A 23,611-nucleotide genomic window follows, 5' to 3' on the forward strand; every position below is an offset into this window, starting at 1 on the left:
AAGTCATCAGTTGCAGTGGCCAAGGGGCCTGAAGTGTCATTACTCATGGCCTTGAAGTCAGAGCAAGACTTTAACATTGGGACGAAGGCCTGCAGGTCAGGAGAGGTAGAGAATGATTTCAGAGGAATGACTCTTTTCTCATCATTCTATAAGAAACCAGGAAGCATTACTCTAATTCATGCCTACTTTATTTAAAATACAAAAAAAGCAAGAATAATATATCTCTTCTTTTGTGATTTATTGCAGTACTATTTTTATTTTCATGGTAATGTAATACTATTTTAGCTTAATGACAGGGTTTTTTTCCTTCCAAATATCACAAATACTTGAGTCCAGGGTGACATTTGGTCTTTTGACATTTTGGACTCAGCCACCCAGAAAAAGACACTTTGTACCATGCAACGTTGCCTTTTGAAGCATTCACCAGGGAATAGAGGCAGAAATCCTACATTAGTATGAAGAATGAACCATCAGATAAATCCTAATTTTAATTTTTGAAATAACATTTTTTATAATTTAAACATATATTTTGTGTTTTATTTTTATTTCTCTGTGGTATCATAAAATCCTTTAGAATGTTCTGTAACTCACTTAATAGCTAGTATATTCTAAGCAGTCTTTCTGGGAATTCTTAACAGAAACAGTGTGAAGTGGATGCTAAGAACACTGCAGCTTGCTTTATAATTTACAGTGTAGGTGTAAATCCTTTCTTTTAAGAACAGCACAAAATCACCATTTAATTCACTTCAGGAACATTTAAATTAGGTACACTTATATTTTAAAATAACATTTTGTATTTTGCGCAAGTTATACTCAAGTGAACTGTTCACCCAAAGAACTGCCCGTTTATAATGCACAATCAGCGTGATAGCACATAATGACAATTGTATAATAAATAAGAACAATGCTGTTAATTAAGATCTTGATTAAGCCCAGAATTACATCCAGTGAAATATCTCATGGTGTCTGCAGGCCATCTGTTTCCAATTGTCAGCATCAACCTCCTAAGCTTTCTTTCAAAAAATGGGTTCATGCTGGCAAAGGCTGGGGAAGTCAGATAGGAGAGTTGCTTCTGATGCTTCCGATGATGTGCCATTATTTTCAAACCTTAGAGAGATGCTAACAGAATACATGTTTGTACAGAGCATACAAAAGTCATGAAGGATAATGAAGAGAAAGGTAACGTTTGGGGGAAGCAGAAAAGTGTAGCAAGGGTGACAAGTAAATGACAAACATCTGGGAGTCTAGAGCGCTAGGCAATACACAGGTTGGAGTTAGTGGCAAAAGCTAGAAGCAGGGAAATGCATAGGCAGGTGTATTTATAGGTGAAAGGTGTGGCCTCAGAGACAGGAAAAATAGTTTTAAGAACATTTCCTCAGTCGTGTTTTTTTCTATGAAGAAAGAATAGAGGAGCAAATCAAATATTTCATATTCGGGAAATGAACTGTGACTCCTATCATTTTATGTAATGGTCAAGAAAGTTTGCAAATAAAATTGAAAAAAATGTATCCAACTAAGCATAAAACATAGACACTCATACATAAAAAGTAGAAAATTTGAGTTATTATTTATTTTTCCATTCTAAATATTTATTGTGACCCTACCACTTGTCAGGCATTGAACTAAATATTAAGTTTACAGCAGAGACTAACACAAAGTCCCCACCTTTGGGGACCTGATATTCTAATGAAGCAGAGAAGAGACTATATAGATACACAAATAAATACACTTAGTGATACTTTAATAAAGACAGAAAACAAGCTAATGTGATAAAGAGTGAGTATGAATGTGGATTGGAGCAAACACGCTTGAGTTGGAATGATTAAGGAAGTCCCCTTGAGGAGAAGATAGCATCTGAGCTGAGAATAAAATTACTGGAAGGAGCCAGCCAACACAGAGTTTAAGAGGAAAGAACTGTCACTCAGACAATGAGACTAAAGGGGCCATGCATTTCCGAGGGATGTAGGAAGGGGAGTGGGTCTGAAGCCTCACAACCAAAGTAAGGGGTAAGAAATGACATCAGAGGTGTGGACAATGACCATATCTTGTATCTCCTCCTCCTAGGCCATGGTGAGCATAGCTATGAGACCCTACTGGAGGTTTTTAAATGAGAGACACATAATCCGAATTATATTTTAAAAGGACCAAGCTGCTTTAGGAAGACTAGAAAAGGATGAATCACGAAAGCAGAAAGAACACTCATGAGACTTTTGCATTATCTGAGACATGTCTTACATTAAGACAGTAGCAGTAAATATGGCGAAAGTGATTGGCTCATTTTCTGACTTGAAGGCCCATCTACAAAAACTTCCTGAAAAATTGGATGTCCCTGTTGTTGTCCTAAGAAACCAAGTGAATGGTAGAAATTAATTTAGGGTTGAAATCAAGTACTATTTTGGGTACTAGGATATATATGTGGAATAGGCAATTGAATATTCTAGTCCGAGTTCAGAAAAGCCATCAGAGTAACAATTGGAAGCCAACAACCTGTAAATTATATTTAAAGGCACAGAATGAGACGAGCTCATCTAAGGAAGTCCAAGTTCAGAAAAGCCATCAAGATAAACAATTGGAAGCCAACAACCTGTAAATTATATTTAAAGGCACAGAATGAGACGAGCTTATCTAAGGAAATAAAGGTCTTGACTGAGCCCAGAATTACATCTAGTGAAATATCTCTCAGGGTCTCAGGATGAAGAACAAGATAGTTAAGAACAGAGCCAGGGACTAAACTGTGGCCTAAGCCAACACTTTGAGGTCATGAGAAAGAGAAACCAAGCACAAGAAGTAATAGGTAGGAGGAAAAGCAAGAGGATGTGACAAACTTTGTCAAATGCCACTGAGAGGTTAAACATGATGAAATCAAAAATGGATAAAGGTCTGGTAGCACAGAGGTCATTGCAGCTGATCTTTATGAAAAATATAGGAGAGCAGTTCTGGAGAAATGCACCTGGTAACGTGTGCTGAGAAGACGGGGAAGTAAGGAAGTAGAAAAAGGAGGCGTAGACAACTATTTCCAGGACAATAGCTATGAAAGCAGAGAAAAAAAAAATAGGTTAGTAGATGGAAGGTGGAAAACACAATGTCAAGGGACTGTTTTTTTTTATTTCTTTGTTTTATTGTTTCTTTTAAGATGGCTAATATTAAGGCATGTGCAGATGCCAAAGAGAGAAACCCAACAGTGAGGAAAAAATTAATGCTGCAGGAGAGAAAGGAAATAATTGCAGAAGCAAAGACCTTGAGGTACTGAGAAAGGATGACCCTAATTTTCTCAATGATGCACTAAGTATTTGTTTACTGTAAGTCTTAGCTAAGCCATTGAATAAAGTGATTCTAATTTAATTGTTCTGGGCTGGGTTCTGGGCATCAATATTTTTTTTAAAAGCTCCCGAGTTGCTTCTAAAGTGCAGCCAGGGTTGAGAAGCAGTAATCTAAACAATAGCATTTTGTGTTTATCATTTTTTTTGGCTTTTCTTTATAGTTTTATGACATATATATGTGTCCCCAGCAATTTACTGTTTAGTTGTGCATGAACTTTATATAAATGGAATCACACTGTATGTGTTCTGTATATCTTGCTTTCTTTTGTTTTACATTATATTTATGGGATTCACACATGGTAAATGTGTATGGCTCTAGCTAATTCATTTTCACTACTCTATAGTGTCCACGCATATGAAAATGTATATTTCCCATTCCCCTGTTTAATGGATATGTGATTTTTTTTTTCAGTTTTTGACTATTGCAGTTCACACTGCTATGAACACTCTTGAATATGTAACTGATTCACTATTACAATTGTTTCCCAGTGTGGGAATACAAACTGATATAACTAATTTGAAAAATCATTTGATATGACATATTTGTTTCTCAAAAATGGTAATTATATTTTATGTTCAGTTCTATAATTGCTTATCACATATTATTTTTTGAAATTGTTTTGAAAAGCAAATGGTCTACATTTGATCTTCCTCTTCATTATTTCTTTTATTACTTTTTCACTTAAATTCTCCACTATCTAATAGCAGTTCAAAATTTACTTAGGGTTTTCTTGATTTCACTTATTTTACATTTAACTTTTTAGTTTACCTTAACATTATTATTAAATAGAATTAAAAGACAAATTATAAATTGGCAAAAAAAAAAAACAAAAAAAAACCCTGCAACAATGTTGATGGCCAAAGAACCAAAGGGAAGAAAATCTGTTAGAAAAGTGACTTGAGACATGAGCAGATAATTTACAATAAATACATAATTGCTAATAAATTTGTAGGCAGTATTCAACCTCAGTAATTAAAGAAATAAAATGTAAAATTATTACATAATATTGTTCATCCTTGTCAATTTTTTAAAATAATATATGTAAGTCATTCTTAAACATTGGTTATAGAAGTATTTATTAGCACCAAATTCTTGAAAAACAATTGTATAACATTTATCAAGGATGATGACATGGGAAAATGTTCATAACTGAAAAAAATAGACAAATATGTATAACCTATGATCTCTATTTTATGAAATTTTACATCTAAAATAAGCCAAAAAGCCATAATTACATGGCTAGGATTCTATTATACAGGAAAAGTTCAAAATGTGGATGAGAATACATATTTAAGAATGTCCATTGAAGTATTATTTATAATAGAAAAAATTTTTAAAGGTTTGAAATAATGTAAATAATTCCAAATTGGGCAATCATTAAATTGCTTACTCATATAATGGAATATTATTAGGTCATTGAAAACATGTTTTTAGGTATCTGGGTGGTTCCATCAGTTAAGTGTCCAACTCTTGATATTGGCTAAAGTCATGATCTTGCAGTTGTGAGATCAAGCCCCACACAGGGCTCTGTGCTGAGCATGGATCCTACTTGGGATTTTCTCTCCCCTTCTCTCTCTGCCCCTCCCCTGCACTTGTGTGTACATTCTCTGTCTCTCAAAATAAGTAAATTAAAAAAAATATTTTCAAAGGGTGATGACATGGGAAAATATTCATAACTGAAAAAAAAGACAAATATGTATAATCTATGATCTCTATTTTATGAAATTTTTACGTCTGTTTTTCTACTCCTGTCTATCTGTCTCTCCCTCCTTGTCTCTGTCTCTGTCCCTCTTTAGAATATATGTCAAGAGGCCCCTGGGTGGTGGCTCAGTCAGTTGAGCATCCAGCTCTTGATTTCGGCTCAGGTCATGACTTCATGATTCATGATTCATTAGCATTAGCAATTTATTAGCATTTTTTTTCTATTAGGCTCTGCACTGACAGCACTGGAGACTGCTTGGCATTCTCTCTCTCTCTCCCTCTCTGTCCACCTTCCTCTGCCCCTCCCCTGCTTGTGCATGCCGTCTCTCTCACAACAAATAAATATTTTTAAAAAATAAAATATATGCCACAACGTTAAGAGTGGATGGAAGGAATGGAAAATAAATTCAATTTTTTATAGTTTGTTTTTATATATCTTTAAAATGCTATTGAGATGCTTCTCTGTATGCTTGATTTAATTGAAAAGAGTGTCTAACCTTCTAAAATATAACAGGCTAAGTGTGAGAATGGAACTATCCTGGTATTCACTATTAGCCTATAAATACACGTCTCTTTTTGGGCATTTAGATTTGTCAAATCAACCTTTGTCCCTCATTACCTATTTTGAGCGTGTATGGGGGGAGGGATGTGTTTATATTTTAAACCTTGCATCCACCTCTCCACCAACCACTACAACAGCCATGATGACCAGGTCTACGGTAACCGATTGACCTGCCTTAGACATTGCCAGCTAAGTAAAGAGAAAGAAAAGAATAAGAGAAAAGTAATACAGGAGCAGCCACACTGAGTGAAAACTCTGAGAAGTCTGGAGCTGTGTAAATGAGTGAACCTCGGGGAGGGTGCTGGGCAAATAGAGGGCCCCAGGAAACTTCTTTTGATTAGTGTTGATTCTGACCAGAGGTTCTCTTTGAGATCTCCTCCTCTCTAAAATGGATGTTAGGATTTCCCTTCCAAGGATGTTGTGGAATTAAATGAGAGTGACTTAAGCAAAATATCTAGATATAGTACATAATAAATGAGTGCTATCATTACTTACATCAAATCCTCATGCAGAGAATTCAAGGCGTGTCTCCTGATTGAGACAGTTTAGACCTTTTAGCTAATACATTATAAATGATGAGGTGAAGTCACAGTGTTGATTTCCCAAACAAGATATATCGATCCTCTCTTGTAACAACATCCTTTTTTGCAATAACTTTGTTTTTTATGCCACATTATTGACACACAGATTTTGTGAGATGAATATTGATGCTGCGGATCCTCTCCATTTTTTAAAGCATAACTGACCATTTGATTTTAATCTGATGCTTTCAATGTGTCAGTAAGTGTTGGTAAGATGCTAAGATTTTTCTTTAGAGACTGGGAAAATTAACCTGTGCTGAGCAATTTGCTTGAGGTTTATGGAGAAGTATGTAGTTGGAAGTGAAAGCTCTATCCCTCTCTTTGCACATAGAAGAAAATGTCAGCCCTTGTGATGGAAATGGGAAAAGACTGGGGCTGGTTCTGGGCCGTAGAGAAGGAGATGCTTCTTTAGCCAAGAGAAGCCATTATCAAGGAGCAAATGTGGGTTAGATTTTCATACAGACCCAAGAAAGTAGGCAGAACTTGAGGTATAGGGCAAAGATTGATTACAGAGATATCTATAGAATACCTTCATCCTAACAGAAACATGGGCAAGGTTAGGAGTAAGGAATACGCATCTCTACTCTGAGCTGGCAGGGATGACTAAAGGAGGCAGGCATGGGGGGGAAGGCACATACCCTGGAACTCTGTGCAGTGTCCAGTGATGGCACAGTTTCTGTTGATGGTGTAGAGACCACACATCTACAGACCTTCTTATGTGATACTTGGGTCAATGTCCTTGGAACAGCCTTCCCAGGAGAAGAATCCAGTAGGCAAAGTCTGCCCTCAGCAACCTGAGCCTTCTCATCTGTGCCTTTTTGCCCCTACTCTGAGATGCTTTTATCTTGTCTTCCTTCAGAATCACAGTACTAACCCCACCCATGTAAAACATGGGCTCAGAGAAGGGATAGTCCTGTCCACCCAGATATCCATTTTTACCGTCTCCTGATAGGGATGTTGTTGCCTTCACCACCCAATTAGACGGATCAGTAAATAATTTGGGAAAACAGCAGTTCAACACCTGGTAGGATATTATTTAAAACCCAGTCCCAGATTTAAAGGTTTTTATAAAAACTTGCCATCTCAAAAGTATCTCTGCCCTCAACCTGCTGGTGGTCAGCAGGAGTCTGGCTCCCTTCCAGCTGAAGACACCAAACCTCCCAATAAAGGAGCAGCTCACACCACCATCACTCAGCCATGCCCCCAGCATGAAATATTCTAGCACCACTTTAGTAAACTCATAGCCAGTGGAGGGAGCCGTGCCAGAGGGGAAAGAGAGGCCCAGAACCATGGTTTTTACCTTGGCTGTTTATCAGAATACCTGGGGAAGAATAAAAAAATATATAGTCTCCTGACTCTACTTCAGAACTAGTAAATCACAATCTTTTGTAGTTGGTCCTTAGCACCTTCATTTGTAAAAAGATCCCTGGATAACTTAATGCACATTTCAGCTTTGGAAATTCAATCTAGGTCAAAAGACCTTGAGTAGACCTTGTAGCAACCAGAAAAGCACCGGCTTTCTTGGCCTCTAATTCAATCTAAGCCATGCTATTTTCAGAGTTTGAGAGATGCGGCAAGGCTACTTGACGTGTGATGCCAGTACAAAGTGGTGTTGAGCATCTCAGCATGTTTTATCTGGAGGCCCCACTCCTTCTTCCATGGGCACAAACAAGAGAGGAAAACCACAGATACTGAATTTTATATTTGATTCCAAATCTGTAAAGTGTTTGAATTAAAAGAACACTGCTAGGGGCACCTGGGTGGCTCAGTCGGTTAAGCGGCCGACTTTGGCTCAGGTCATGATCTCGCAGTCTGTGAGTTCGAGCCCCGCGTCGGGCTCTGTGCTGACAGCTTGGAGCCTGGAGCCTATTTCGGATTCTGTGTCTCCCTCTCTCTGACCCTCCCCCATTCATGCTCTGTCTCTCTCTGTCTCAAAAATAAATAAACATTAAAAAAATAATAATAAAAAAAATAAAAGAACACTACTAGAAATAGAAAAACAAAACAAAACAAAAACACCTAAATATCCTTTAGTAGGGAGAGGTTGATTAAGTTGTGATATCCCCATACAATAGAAAGAATGTCAAGTGATCCTGAGTAAATACATTTATAAATCTAAAAGGATGACATAATATACTGTAGATGGGAAAATAAACATTACACATAGCATGACCAATATCTGCTCAGAACGACATATACATGCATACATACATGCAGATACAGATTGCAACCAAATCTTAAACAAATATTACAAAATGTTTACTATGGTCATTTCCAAGTAAGGACACTCTGGGTGACTTTTGTTCATTCCATTATTGTCTGACTCTTGTAAGGAACATGCATTATTTGCAGACTTGAAAACAATGAAAGAAAGTACCACAAAGACACAATGAGCTCTTGCTCTCAGCGTCTCTCACCTCAACTACCATGGTAGCTTCTCACATCTCTCCATCTCATAAGTTTTCAATATGACATCATCAATATCTTAAAATGCAGACCAGGTAGTATCCATCCTCTCCAACTTCAGCAACTTCTCATTAGGTACCAAATGAGGTCCAGCTCATGTCATTTGGGTTTACTCCTGATCTTCCTTCAAGGCTGTTTCTCTCTTGAACTGCTGGATCCCTCCCACCATGCCCGAGTCAGAGCACTCCTAGTACTACCGGCACACAAATATTTTCAATGCTGGGTGGCCTTCTTACATTTTTTTTTCTTTTTACCTTTCCAATTACACTTACTCTTCAATAGTTGCTCAGAAATTGCCACCTACATCAGGCCTCCCACTGACACCCTCAGATTTAATGGCCCCTTCCACCACACCTACACTGTATGTTGGTTGAACCTCCAGGTGCCACCTATTTTTATTCTTTCTTGTTTATTGTTTACAGCTTTACTTCCACTGGGGGATAAAGGCTCCTGGAGCAAAGTCAGCTTCCTGTTCACCTTTGGATCTTTCATTGTTCCCAGCTCAGTGTACTGCAGATTACATTCACCCAATAAAAAACACGTTAAATAAAGCCTGAAATGTCAATAACCCAAATAACAATATCGTTCCCAAAGTCTATAGGTTTGGAGAAATTGAATCACTCCTACATTTCTGGTGGCAATGTAAGATTGTTCACCCTCTCTGGAAAATAGTTGGGCAGTTTCTTATAAACCTGAACAGGCAACTACCATATGATCCAACATTTATAGTCCTGGGTATTTAAGCCCAAGAAATGAAAACTTAAATTTACACCAAAACTTCATATAGTAGTCCCCCTCATCCACAAGGGTTATGTTCCAAGATCATAGTATCAAAAATAGTATAAAAAACTATATATGTAGGATGCTTTTCCTATACTACATGCCTATGATAAAGTGTAATCTATAAATTAGGTATAGTTAGATTAACAACAATAACTAATAATAAAATAGAATGACTATAACAGCATGCTACGACAAAAGTTACGTGAATGTGGTTTCTCAAAATATCTTATTGCATTGTACTCACCTTCTTGTGATGCTGGGAGATGATTAGATGCCTACATGGCAGGATGAAATGAGGTGAATGACACAGGCACTATGATAAGCGTTAGGCTACCATTGACCTTATGGCTGTACTTTAGAAGGAGGATCATCTGCTTCCAGACCGTGCTTGACCTTAGGTAACTGAAACCAGGAAAAGCAAAACCACGCATAAGGGGGGACTGCTGTGTTAACTATACTTTCTAGTTTCTGTATCTGATGTTCTGACATCTGGAGCTTTGCTGCCTGGGGAAGGACTGACCCTCCCATGGGTGGTTAAGTTTGTAGATTCCTAGAGGTAGCAGAGCACTTTCCCAGAAGCCTGCCTTTTATTGTGCAAACAAACCAATCCAAAGCCCAAATCTCTGACCTGCCGTAAGTGCTGCTCTTAACACTTCTGAGACTCTATTCTCTGGTGGGGCCAGGCATCAAGCTGACTCTGCAGCCTGGAGCCCACTAAAATTATTCAAATGAGCCAGTCTTAACCGGGTTCATTGCTTAAATTACCTTGCTTATTCCTTCCCATGAAAACTACAGTAAAGGCCTTTCTGTAGTTTCCCAGCTCTTTCTCCCTGCCTGCAGCTGACCTTAGTGTTCTCTTATGTGACCCTACAGGCATGGTGTGCTCCTGTCCTCACGGGAACTATGAGTAACAAGGAGTTTTTCAATGGCAATGTCTCCTGATCTGTTGGCCTCATCATACTTGAATGAAACAAAAGCCCAGGTAGGTTTTAATGCAAATCTATACATGATAACCCCAAACTGGAAATACACTCAGATATCCTTCAAAGAGTAAATGGTTAAACGAACTGTACTAGACCCATACCATGAAATATTTCTCAGAATAAAAAGGAATGAACTATCAATAAATACAACAACTTGGATGGATTTCCAGAGAATTTATGCTGAGTGAAAAAAGCCAATCCCAAAAGTTACATACTTTATAATTCCATTGATATAACATTCTTGAAGTGATAAAATTATGAAAAAGACAGATGAGTGCTTCCCAGGGATCAGGGTGTGGAAGCAGGGCAGGAAAGAGGTGGGTATGGACAGAAAAGGCAACATAAAAGATTCCTGTGGTGATGATATTGTTCTGTATCTTGACTGTAGCAGTATCAAGATCCTAGCTGTGATATTGTACTTTATCAATGAGAAAGGTTACCACTGGGGAAAACTGGGCGAAGGGTACACAATTGTATATGAATCTATAATTACATCAAAATTTAAAAAGTAATTAATATAAAATTATAGTATTACACTTAGAATCTAAGAGATGTGTTCAAAGCTATCAATAAATAGCCCATAGAATCTTTTAGTAAACTTGATCATCTATCCAAAGTCACTCACTGACAAATAAATTCTGCTCCTTGCTATAACACACATTTCTAGACCAAACGATAACTATGCGCTTAAAACATATACACACATACACACACTATAAAATATTGCTTATAGTCATAGGTCTTCATAGGACAAGGAGAAGAAATATTAAGGAAATTACCCACAAATCATGTCACAGCATCTGTTGTGGAAGAAAACTTAAGAAGAACAATAATATATAGAAGTGACTAATAGTATCAAAGTGATTATTTGTTATACATTTACTTTAAAAGGAATCATTCATGATGAGATTAACATATTAAACCAAAGATTTTAATTAGAAAGAGATAATCATCATAACTATAATCAAGAGACCAAGTAATGCCATGATACATAGGGAGTTACAAATAATAATCATAAGCCAAATTATCTACAAGGATACTGTGCTTGTATGTCCAACATCCCATCGAAGTCATGTTCAAGGCAAAATGTATGCTTGTGAATATCAATCAAATCAAAATTAAATGAATGCCAGATGATTAAAATATGGAACAGTGACAGGAGACAGTTGCAGGAAGTGATGAGAAGGCCACCAAACAATCCTGTAAAACAGGAGCCTGAAGTAGGAGGAAGGCCCAAGAGTGGGATACTGACAAAGATCCAGCTTTCTGAAATGGAAGGATGAAGGCCGTGAGGGTCTATTCATAGGACATGAGAAAAGCCCATGGAAATTGGCAAAAGACATTAAAAAAATGTACACTCCAGTGGGCAGTGAATGGCCCTCCACTTTATCGCCTGTGAATGAAACAGAAATGGGGAAATGGGTACAGAAGCAGTACCAGGAAGTAAGTTCAATGACAGCTCTCCCAGATGTTGTTACCCCTCCTCCAGGAGGCACGTTTCTCTGTTAATCTGGTACTTACGTGTGACACACACCACTGTAAGAAGATTCTACCCCTTTCCAATAATAGCTAGAGACATATGCCCATACTGAGCATGAAAGGAGGGGAATTTGTGACCGTCTGAGACAGATAGCAGCTGACCTGTAAAAAAATTCAGTGACTTCCCTTGGGTGACAAGAGGACTGGGGTGTGTAATGCTGATTAATGGAAAATATCTTAAGGCTCAATTCCTTCCTACAGTCTATTATGGCAACCTTAGATTCATTTGCAATAAAAGTGAAAGACCTCCAGAGTTGTTTTGCAATGGATAGCAGCTACGATATGGGAAGTTTGGCCCTCTTGGAGAGATTTTCTGAAGAAAGTCAAATTTCCAGGATCTATTCATCTGTGAGGACTATTGTAACAAAATACCACAATCTGGGTGGCATAAGCAACAGAAATTTATTCTCTCATGGTTGTGGGGGCTGGAAGAAGTCCAAAAGCAAAGTATTAGCAGGGCTGTTTCTCTGGGGACTATGGGGCAAGAATCTATTCCAGGCTTTTCTCCTTGGCTTGTAGATGGCTGTATTCTCTCCATGTCTCTTATCATTTTCCCTATATGTGTGCCTCTGTGTCCAAATTTCACCTTTTTTAAGGACACCAGTCGTATTGGATTAAAGCCTATCTTGAACTTGATTACCCCTGTAACAGCACTATCTACAAATAAGGTCATATTCTGAGGTATAAGAGAATGATTTTACCTGTTGGATTCACAGGCAAAGGGAGGCAGCCTCTATCTGGAGGTTCCCCTGGGGCTATCCCCGACATGGCCACCAGTTACTCCTTTTGAAAAGCAGCTATTAATTTGTTTCTGGGTTTTTCTGGACACCTGACATCTGAACATCCCACAAATAAAGGCCTTATGACTCCTACATGAAATTCACATTTTAGGGTAGGTGAACTCAGACTCAATAACAAAGTGGGAAGGGCCCATAAATCTTCCTGGCCAAATGGAAATGATACCTGTGACATCTTGGCTTTACATGGAAAGGTGGTAGCTATCTCCAGGGGAAGAATTTTTTTTTTCTAAAAACGTGGGCCTAGTTCACTGTAGTTCAGCTAAGCTAAAACATGATGGTGCCCGCTGGCCTACTCCGACTATTCAAGGTCAGCATCAGCTATGCAGAAGAAAATTGGAAGTGGTGGGCAGAACCCAAGCCATTTTCAGAACTCTAAACACTATTCTCCTTGATGAACCTTGTTATATTTTTACTGACTCTTGTTTTATTGCCAATTACTTATTTCATCTGCCACCTGGACAATAAGGCTAGCAGGTTAAAGATACCCCTCTTTGGAACTGAGGACTATGGAGACAAATAATGGCTGCTAGTCAAAATGTGTAGGTCCCTCAGGTAGGTGACCCCTGTAAAAGTCTGCTCTCTGATGAGATTGCCTAGGATCAAGCTGTTGGCCAAGCCTATACCACCCTGATCACTACAACCTGACCATCAACACACTGGGCATGGAAAGAGAGACTGAGCACAAACCAAAGGACTCTACATCTCTAATGCAGAAGCTGTCGCTGGATTACTGACTTGGGACTCTTTCCAAAACTGACCTGTTTGCCTTGGGTTGATGGAGGTGACATTACATGGAATAGTATCCCTGCCTGTTTTTGGTAGACTGCATAAAACTTTTGAATCTCTTTCAAGGCCATCAGTGGTGCCTCACCACTGTCGACACTCTTTCTCCATCTGTGTGTTACCTTTCACACTCAAATACTATATTTTGATGAGTCGAAGTGTTTACATTTGATGAACTCCAATTTATTAATGTTTCACACTTAGAACTTGATGTATGTTGTTTATTCAACAGTATTTGACCACAAAACAGCAATTTTGTATGGTTCAACCTAATAATATGGTTTAACTACATGAATATGTCCTATATATTAATTCATTTAATTTTCACAAAAAACCATTGGGAGGAAATCCCCATTTTACAGAGGGTGAAACTGAGGAAAGAGACTAAATAACTTCCCTGACCTCATACAATTAATTAATGACAGAGGAAGATTCAAACACTGGTGATGTGGCTCTCAGGTCTGTACTCAGTCACAATCCTGTATCACATGTCCCATCTGGTGCTGAAGTATCAATTAATATGTCTCTCTCTCTCTCTCTAGTCTATGGACTCCTTGAAGGGAAAACTGCTTGCTTGCCTTTGTAGCCCTTACACCCAGCACAGTACCTTGCACATGGTCAATGCCAATAAATACTTGAGGAACAAATAGATAAACAAATGGGGAGGTCTCCACCAATGCCACCATCAGGGACTGCTCATTTGACATTTCAGAGGCAATGATCATGTTCTTTCAGACTTGATACATTTGTACAGTGCACCTGCTGGTCTTTAAACATACATCAGGTTTTCTGGAACTATTCTTTTTCAGATCCTTCCTCTTTAAATAAAGCATTGAATATCATAATACAGATCTTCCTGAGTAATATAGTCATTGCAAGTGGGGGTCTCTGACTTATACGATTGAAGAAAATCCTATTGCAGAAGATCCTAAGTATTAAAAAACATATCTCAAGGACAAAACAATGGTGCTTTTAAAAGATTACAAAAATTATATATGATTCTCCCAATTCTTCTAGAGAACCGTTTCCACTCTATCAAAAAAAAAACTGCCTATCTACTATTATACCTAGTCATATATATTATATATACATAATATGTATATATATAAGTGGATATAATGCAACACAGCTACAAAGAAATTATTTTGTGGGATACTTGAAATATTATGATTATGATTATGATTATTACTATCATTATTAAAAAATTCATCAAACATATTTGGAAGAATCTCACCATCTCTCTTTATAATCCAAACCATTATTTGAAAAAAACTGGCCTCATTCACTTTTGGGATTGTTGCATGCTACACTAACACACTCATTTAAGGGAGAAAACTTATGAGTTACCCCTAGGCAGTTCAGTGACAATGCAGATGAATTATGTTATAATTTTTGGTAATTAGCATTCATAAAAACAGGAACATCCTTTACATAGAGTCAACTTTAAAACTCCTTTTCAGATTTAAAGCCTCTAAATAAATCACCTCTAATTTGTGCCTTATAGCTGAATTCCTATTGTGATTTACCAATTCTAACTCACGTCAGCCTTGGTGCAAGGATATTTTGCAGAAATGTTAGCTTTGCTACATAAGTTAAATATTGCTGTAAGTGGGGTTTGCTGGAGTCAGATCTGATTGTTTTTGTAATAATATAATTTCATTAGTTCTTAGTAGTGCTTGTCAAGATATGTTACAGCTATTTGATCTGATATAAAATAAAGCCCTTATCCTAATTTATATTTGGCTTTGAGAGAACAATTTCTTCACCACATAGGTAGCATGTAGGTGAATATATATTTCTTGTAAATAAGTAACTAGAAGAACACCTAGGAAATGTTTTACAAAACTAACTCATTCTTTTTCATAATATTTGGGCCTTTTAAATAAAAGGTACCTTGAAAATTCCAGATGTTACTACTATTATTATAGTCATTTAAATTACTAGAAGTAATATATCATATTAATTGCTCTTAATGACGATTATAAATAATTACAATAAAAATTAATTGCCCTTCATAGAGTGAGTTGCATTTTGTAATATTTCTGGATAGGTATGGTTGGAAACACAATTACTTTCTCCAAAAATGCAATACAAAACATATTTTTTGATCAGCACATCAAAATGTCCTGCAACCAAATACTGTGTATGGACAATGCACTCCCAGCCATATTTTGGGGTGATATCTTATGGATGTTTCTGCTAAAAGAGAAACACACAAATATTGTGTTATACTACACTTTCACCCAAAAGTCAGAGTGATAGTGAAAATAACTAGAAACATAAGCTACAGAGACATGTATGGAATTCCAGGATTTCTGTATTAAAGAATAAGTAAGACTCTCCAGATAAAGTCCTGACTACCCACTTAGTTTTCAATGCACATGTTGGACTCCAGTCCTAGAAATTCTGACATAATGGCTCCTAAACTGCATTTTTTGTCTGTTTGCTTCAAGTTTTATTTAAATTCTAGTTAGTTAACATACAGTATAATACAATATTAGTTTCAGGAATAGAATTTAGGGATTCATCACTTATATAAAACACCAGTGCTTATCACAAGTGCCATCATTAATACCCATCACCCATTTAGCCCATCCCCCTGCATTTTTGAGAGGTACCTCACAAGATCCCAGTGAAGGATTTCTCATACCACTCTATGAAAAACGTGACCTGGAAAGACTGAAGTATCAGGCAGGTTGCCAAGATAGAGACTCTAACATGTAGAGGGAGGCTGAAAACTGGTTATCAGAGGCAGATCACAACATCAAGGCTAGGCTGGAAGAGATGCCCTCAAGGTTGGGTTAAAGCTCAATTTTTTTCACATCCAAGATCAAATTGGTCTTAATGAGTAGGGTGGGGCTGAAGCTATAGGCACGAATGCAAGTGGTCCTGGTTGAAGACAGAAAAAAAGCCCAAGAGGCTAGAACATAGGCAGTTTCTGTCACGTGGTGCTTCTCTCACTTCCATCTCCTGAATATTCCGCAGCCAAATGGAATATGGCTCTCCCCTCTCAAATCACCCAAGACTTTGGGTGTGGAGAAGAACCATTATCTCTCTCTCTCTTTTTTTTTTTAATTTATTTTTTTTTAATTTACATCTAAGTTAGCATGTAGTGCAACAATGATTTCAGGAGTAGATTCCTTAATGCCCCTTACCCATTTAGACCATCCCCTGTCCTGCAACCCCTCCAATAACCCTCTGTTTGTTCTCCATATTTAAGAGTCTCTTTTGTTTTGTCCACCTCCTTGTTTTTATATTATTTTTGTTTCCCTTCCCTTATGTTCATCTTTTTGTCTCTTAAAGTCCTTATATGAGTGAAATCATTTGATTTTTGTCTTTCTCTGACTGACTAATTTCACTTAGCATAATACCCTCCAGTTCCATCCATGTAGTTGCAAATGGCAAGATTTCATTCTTTTTGATTGCCAAGTAATACTCCATTGCATATATATATACCACATCTTCTTTTTCCATTCATCCATCGGTGGACATTTGGGCTCTTTCCATACTTTGGCTATTGTTGATAGTGCTGCTATAAACATGGGGGTGCATGTGTCCCTTCAAAACAGCACACCTGTATCCCATGGATAAATGCCTAGTAGTGCAATTACTAGGTCGTAGGGTAGTTCTATTTTTAATTTTTTGAGGAACCTCCATACTGCTTTCCAGAATGACTACACAAGTCTGCATTCCCACCAGCAATGCAAAAGAGATACTCTTTCTCCGCATCCTCGCCAACATCAGTTGTTGGCTGAGTTGTTAATGTTGTCCATTCTGACAGGTGTGAGGTGTTATCTCATTGTGGTTTTGATTTGTATTTCCCTGATGATGAGTGATGTTGAACATTTTTTCATGTGTCCATTGGCCATCTGGATGTCTTCTGTGGAGCCATTGTCTCTCTTCTTAAACTTGATGGGATAAGCTCTGATACAGGAAGATTATCTGAAAAGATGTCAAGTGGAAACAAAGGATGCAGAGGGTAGAACTACCTGGGGCTAGGATTATGGGGACATACAAGATAACTCTCTGGACTTACCAGTAAAGTTGACTTCTGCTCTGCCAATGTCACATCTCTGAGTAACATGACTTCCTGGAATTCACTTAAAGGAAGGAGTATAGCTGCATTAGAAATCAGTGATTTCCAGTTTAGCTGACCATCAAGACCCAAGACGCATTAAAATTTCTCCCCAAAAGATTCTCATTTTAGTAAATTTTAGGTAGAGATTAAGAATATGTGTTTTTAAATAGTGTCCCAGTTAGTTCTTATATGCATCCAGAGCTGGGAACCACTGTACCAAAACACATCAGAAAGTTAACATATGCCTTAATTCTGTCTTTATTTGATGAAGAATTTATAGCTTGCAGATTCTAATAATTAATTCTATGCTTATTAATTACTACAGCCAACTGTGCAATGTTCCATGAGTGTTTGAAATGTTAGTGTTTTCATGAGTTCAGTCATAATTCAAGTTGAATTATTTTAACTAGAGTCCATCAACAATCTCTAAATTAGTATTCTGTGAGTGTGTTGCTATTTCTGTCTCACCCAATAATCTGAGAGGACAAAAACAGTGTGACTAAAATTTTAGCATCAGACAATAGTTTCCAGAAAGGGAAAAGACAAGGTCTACAGAAGAACACAAGATCCAAGGAAAGAACCCCTGGCAGCCCCAAGGCCCAGTGAAAGTGTGATCTTTAGCAAAATGCCAAATTGTAAAGTGTAGACTTCACATGGTATATTCCCTGTAGGATAATGAAGCCTTCATTAGGAGGGGGGAAATGAGTGACATGGAGTGAGAAGATAGTGGCAAGGTTGACACCAGTAATGACCACTGGCTTTCTTTAGAATTTTCCCTTAGTTAAGAGGCGACGGTAAAGCAGAGGGAGAGGGAGACAGCCAGGAAACAGACTTTTGTTTTTCTGTCTGAAAGAAAGAAATGCTGTGGCCAAGGTAGCTGTGTTCTTGAGCTAATTATAAGAGCTGAAGACACAATAAATAATATTTCATTTTCAAAAGGCCAGACAGATATTAAAAGCTCACTGAGCAGAGATCTAAAGCAAAAGAGTATCAAACCACTTGATTTTTGGTTACTTTTGGCATAGACTGTAAAGTCATGTTATTCTTGGAAAAATGATGTAGCAGTTGAGAGAAAAGGGTTCTATTGAGAACAGAATTTCCCCTGAAATTGTCTTTTTTTTTTTTTTTTTTTTTTTTTTGCAACTGCTAATTACTCCCTTCCCTCAACCTGCTAAACCCATCTATATCCACATAGTTACTACAGGCTTTCTCTGATGGTATAATATTACCCTGCCCCCTGATTACATGTGATTGGTCCAAGGGTGGGCATCTGACCCAAGCTGGGTAAATCATTCTGAGTATTTGGCATGTGTCTTTCGGATTCTTGCTCATTTTAGCTTCTTGCTTGAAAAGAAGTGATGAATTCCTGAGAAATGAATACAGAAACCACTTCTCATCACAACTAGAAAACTGAGAAATGAAGGCTGTGATATGAGAAAAGAAAGATGTGGATGTGAAAAGAGAAGCAAAGACAAAATGTCAAAAAAAATGTCAGTGGCAATATACATCCCTATACTAATTATTCTTCAGGTTTGGACATGCTATTCTATTTCATGCTAGTCTCTATTAGGCTTTCATTATTGCAATCAAGAGATCTCTAAACAAAGTCGAGGAGAAATGCCAAAGGATGGGCCAAAGAGACCAAAGTCAAATGCCCAGGAAAGAGATGGGACTCTGAAATTACCAGAGAATTGCACTCCTAAACAAAGTAGGCTGAGTAGGACTGACATCAAATGCCAAGTAAAATTATTACTGGAAAGTAAAAAGGAATAATCAGGGTGAAGCCACTTATGGGGAATCAACACTAAGAAGTTTTGTTACCAATGGGTTGGCCAGATTTGAAAGGCTTCAGATAGATACAGTTGATTGAGGTAAGCAAGGTTCAGCATCCACATCTGAAAATCCACGCACAACTTCTGACTGGAGGAGAGGAAAATGTGCTATGTTCAGTTTTTAGAAGCTCTTGATACCAGTAAAATAGAAAGAAGAAACTCCCATATGGGGTTTATATGCTAATCTTTGCTATGGCTGATATCTTTTGGTTTATCTATCTCTTTTTTTTATATACACATAAAAAAGATACTTGGTGGTATCACATGTATTAGTATTTTAATGATCTTCATTTGTTAATATTGAGTTGCGTCTATTTTTGAACATGGTGATAGGAGGATAATGAAAGCATAGGAGTTATTAACAGCCTTCTAGGGATGGACCTTGAAAATTCAAAGTGGTCATTGATAACACATGTTTCTGAAGGTATGCGTCACAGATGGTCCAATTTAATCTTGTCGTATAAATTTAACTGGTACTAAGAAGACCAAAATAGTTCTGTGGATTATGGAGAAGTTTAATATCAACATGTATTTAAACTTCATTCCTAGAGATTATTGTTATTTTAATCACTATGTTGATGTGCTGAGAATACCTAAGGTGATCAGTTGTAGTAACAAATCAATGAAGTTAATAAGATATCTAAACTTAAATAAATGGATATTGTCTGTTGATGGACAAAAACATCTCTTAGACTTTAAGTGAAGAAGAATCGGTGTAATAAAGTGTTGTTAAACCAGATCATTTCATAGGTCTAATATTATGTACTTGATCTCTAAGTTTACTGAGAAAATATCCTAAGATGAATATATGCTATGTAAAGTTATTTTAGGATGAAAGAGTACTGAATTGGGGTAATGAAGAATAAGGATAAAAATTCTAGTTTTTCAGTCATAATGAATTCAAGCAGCCTGACTCTCTGAATTTCGATTTCTTTAAATAAGATTATATTATCTTTCCTCCCACCTTAAAAGGGTGCAGTGAGGAAGCCAAATAACACTGGGGAAAGCTTTTTGCCAAAAAGAGAAACAAATACAAATAAATGAAGAAAGAAGAAGAGCCCCTCCTCCAAAAAGATCTCTACATTTCCAGCTAACAACCAAGACTAAAACTGCTAGAAAATAAGAATGGAAACAAACAAAAAACAAACAAACAAACAAACAAACAAAACTGGAAATCCACAAATGGCTACAGAGGTAGACAGAAAAGGAAGAGCTCTTGTGATGTTACTTCAGATGTGCCAAAGTGTCTCCTCTTATTAAAACCAAAATAAGAAAAGGAGACCTTGTCTTCTTACTTACTAATTCCCCAAGTCTCCAAGATGAAATCTATACCCACTTGTTAAAATGCATTGCCAATGTAAGAAATAACCTTTATTAGTCATTTACAACTTAGTTTAAATAAGTTAGTATGTGTTGTTGGGTGCCTACTGTGCACATGAACATAATTAAGCTACAAAGAGCTACAAAGAAGAATACAATACAGTTCTTGCTTTCAAGGAGCTCACAAGCCCAATGGGAGAATCAAATTCATATGTAAAAAGTTACAATATGTAATATGATCAACTCTATAATAGAAGTACAACCTTCAGAAAGACAAGCAGAAGAGAGTCAGAATTGGGGAAAGCTTTTCTTAGAATAGGCTTTCAAGTTGAAGGTAAGAGAAAGAAAGGAACTGGCATGAGGAAATTAGATATTTCAGAAAAGAATCCATAAAATGTAGGACAGTAACAGAAAGGGAAAACAGAGCATTTGGGCGGGGGTGGGGGGAGACATTGCTTTGTCAGTAGTAATATCACTGGTAACTTGAGGATAAATTCTGGAATATTTAGGTTATAAGCTATTCCAGAGTTCTTTTCTAGGTTCTATCACTGCCTGCTCAGCCACAAAAGAAAATAATGGCAAAAAAAGTTTTCAAAAGGAGAGCGGGCAAATTGTGGGTAACTGTATTTCTGAAAGCTGAAAATTTTAGTTGAAATGAAGAAATCCAACAGGAAGTGAATGCCTGGCTAGCAAGGAAGGAAGAGGAGCCCAATTTCCATAACACGGAGGGGCCCTATGTTCATTAAGGGGGTTCAAATGCCCAGATCTCCTTTTGCCTGAAATTTTCCCAGGTACTTATGGTCACAGCAGGAAAATAATCTTCAAAAATCAAAAAACTGTATGCTAATAAACACCACTGCTTTCTTTTTGGTTGACTGTCTTAGAAGAATAACTGTCATTTTTCTCAGATGACTTGCACTTAATTTTCACATCAGGTAAAACCCACTGACATCACCTCCATTTCACAGTTGGTCATATGGAATCCTATTGCTACCACAAACCAGCTAAGAATTCATGGAACTTCTCTTTAGTGGCCCACATGCAAGTGTCCCAATTTCTAGTCTCTTATAATAATTTCCTTGCTGAGTTGCCAGATTTTTATACCTCCTTGCTTTTCAATTTCACATATAATTTTTCTTGGATAAAAGAGGAAAGCCCTAGAGGATTCTCCTTGTTCTCTACTGCTTCAAGAAAATAGAATTTTAAAATAGCTATAGTTTGCCCAATGGAGAAAGAGACAAGTAACTTACAAACAGTTACAGCTCTTCGAAAGATCCTAGCAGTGTACTCATTATTTGCGTTCAAATTTAAAAAAAAATTGCAGAGCAAATAGAACTTACATCCATCTGAGGTAAAACATTTCATTATATTTTATTATCCCCCAATCAATTCCTAAAGCAATGTGTGAATTAAAATGTTTTACCCAGCATTTTCAAGAAACCAATTTAAAATTACACAGCTTATAACAAATTGCCAGAAATATTGCAAGCAGCCATTAATTTACTCCAAACCAATTAAACTCTACATTAATACATGCAGTAATACACATGCACTTGTTCCTAATTTCCTTTTGTAATTAAGCATGGGTACAAGGAATAGTTTCACTTGACAAAGAACTTTAATCCCCTTGTTTGATCTTCCCTTGTCCTCTCTGGGCTCTACTACAAAGCGGCAAAGGTCACTTTTTCCATCATTGCCCATCTTCTTTCATTTATAAGACCAATTTCCTTTAAATACTCAAATATACTACATAGTGAGTTTCTAGGTATTCCGAAATTGCCTTATAGTTGGGGGACATTCCATCCTTGAATCAACAGAAAGGAGCTCCCAGAAGGCTAATGGAAAGTATATATAAGTGTTCCAGAATTTAACGTCAACAGTATGGGGAAAACAAATGCAAACTTCTCTAGTTTATAGTCAAGATCAGCGTGGATTAGTCAGGGTTCTTCAGAGGAACAGAAGCAAAAGATTGGATGATGCCCACCCACACTGGTGAGGATATTCCACTCTACTGAGTCCACTGGTTCAAATGCTAACCTCACCTGAAAGACTCCTACAGACACACCCAGAAATAATGTTTACTCTGTGCACCTCATGGCCAAATTTACACACAAAATTAACAATCATAAGTCCACGTCTCGTCAACTTGACACCCATGTGCATCTTCTTAAACCATATTTAATCTTCAAATAAAGACAATAACAAGGTCATAATTCCACCTAACATTATATAACTATCCTGTGCACAACCAAAAACTCACAAATTCCTGCCCCAGAAGAGAAGGTAAAGTCCTTGATTCATGTTTTCTATTCTCCTTGACATCCTATAACTTAAATACTATGATTTAAGATTAGCAATACTTAAATGCTATGATATAAAGTTAATATATCTTATTTTATATAAGTAAATAAAAGAACAAAGGAAAAAAAATATATATGTATGTGTGTGTGCGTATATATATGTGTATATATATATACGCACACACACACACAGATTCAAAGAACATACAAACACACCACATAAGTGTATTCATAGAAAAATAAAGAGTAAATATTCATGAAAATCACAGTCTTCATTTCTGTAATGGGTCATATGGTCATAGCTGCTATTTAGAACTATTGTCTTCCACTACTCGTTCTGTATTCCTTTTGCCTTCAAGCACCTCAACTGGTCATGGTTCTTTACCCGGTAGGGTGACCCTAATCTTTGTTCCTGCAGTCTGAGTCATGAGCAGTCCTGCCTGGATTGGGTGGTGGTAATTTTTCATTGGTCTTAATCTGGGACTGACAATATTAAGAGATGCCTTAAGGGATGTCATATAGCCCGGACATACTCTTCCTTATCACTGTTGTGGAATAGCAG

General features: G+C 37.2%; 1 long non-coding RNA gene across 1 annotated transcript in view; it reads right to left on the minus strand.

Annotated features, from left to right (window-relative positions):
• LOC144617368 (uncharacterized) overlaps positions 1–23,611 on the minus strand; it is a 46,780-nt gene that overhangs the window by 13,650 nt on the left and 9,519 nt on the right. Inside the window, exon 3 of the long non-coding RNA XR_013557770.1 lies at positions 9,659–9,816. This is a non-coding gene — a long non-coding RNA (uncharacterized LOC144617368). The remainder of the gene's footprint in view (positions 1–9,658; positions 9,817–23,611) is intronic.

This window comes from Panthera onca, chromosome C2 (assembly GCF_046562875.1).
Source record: "Panthera onca isolate mPanOnc1 chromosome C2, mPanOnc1 haplotype 2, whole genome shotgun sequence".
Taxonomy (NCBI): domain Eukaryota; kingdom Metazoa; phylum Chordata; class Mammalia; order Carnivora; family Felidae; genus Panthera; species Panthera onca.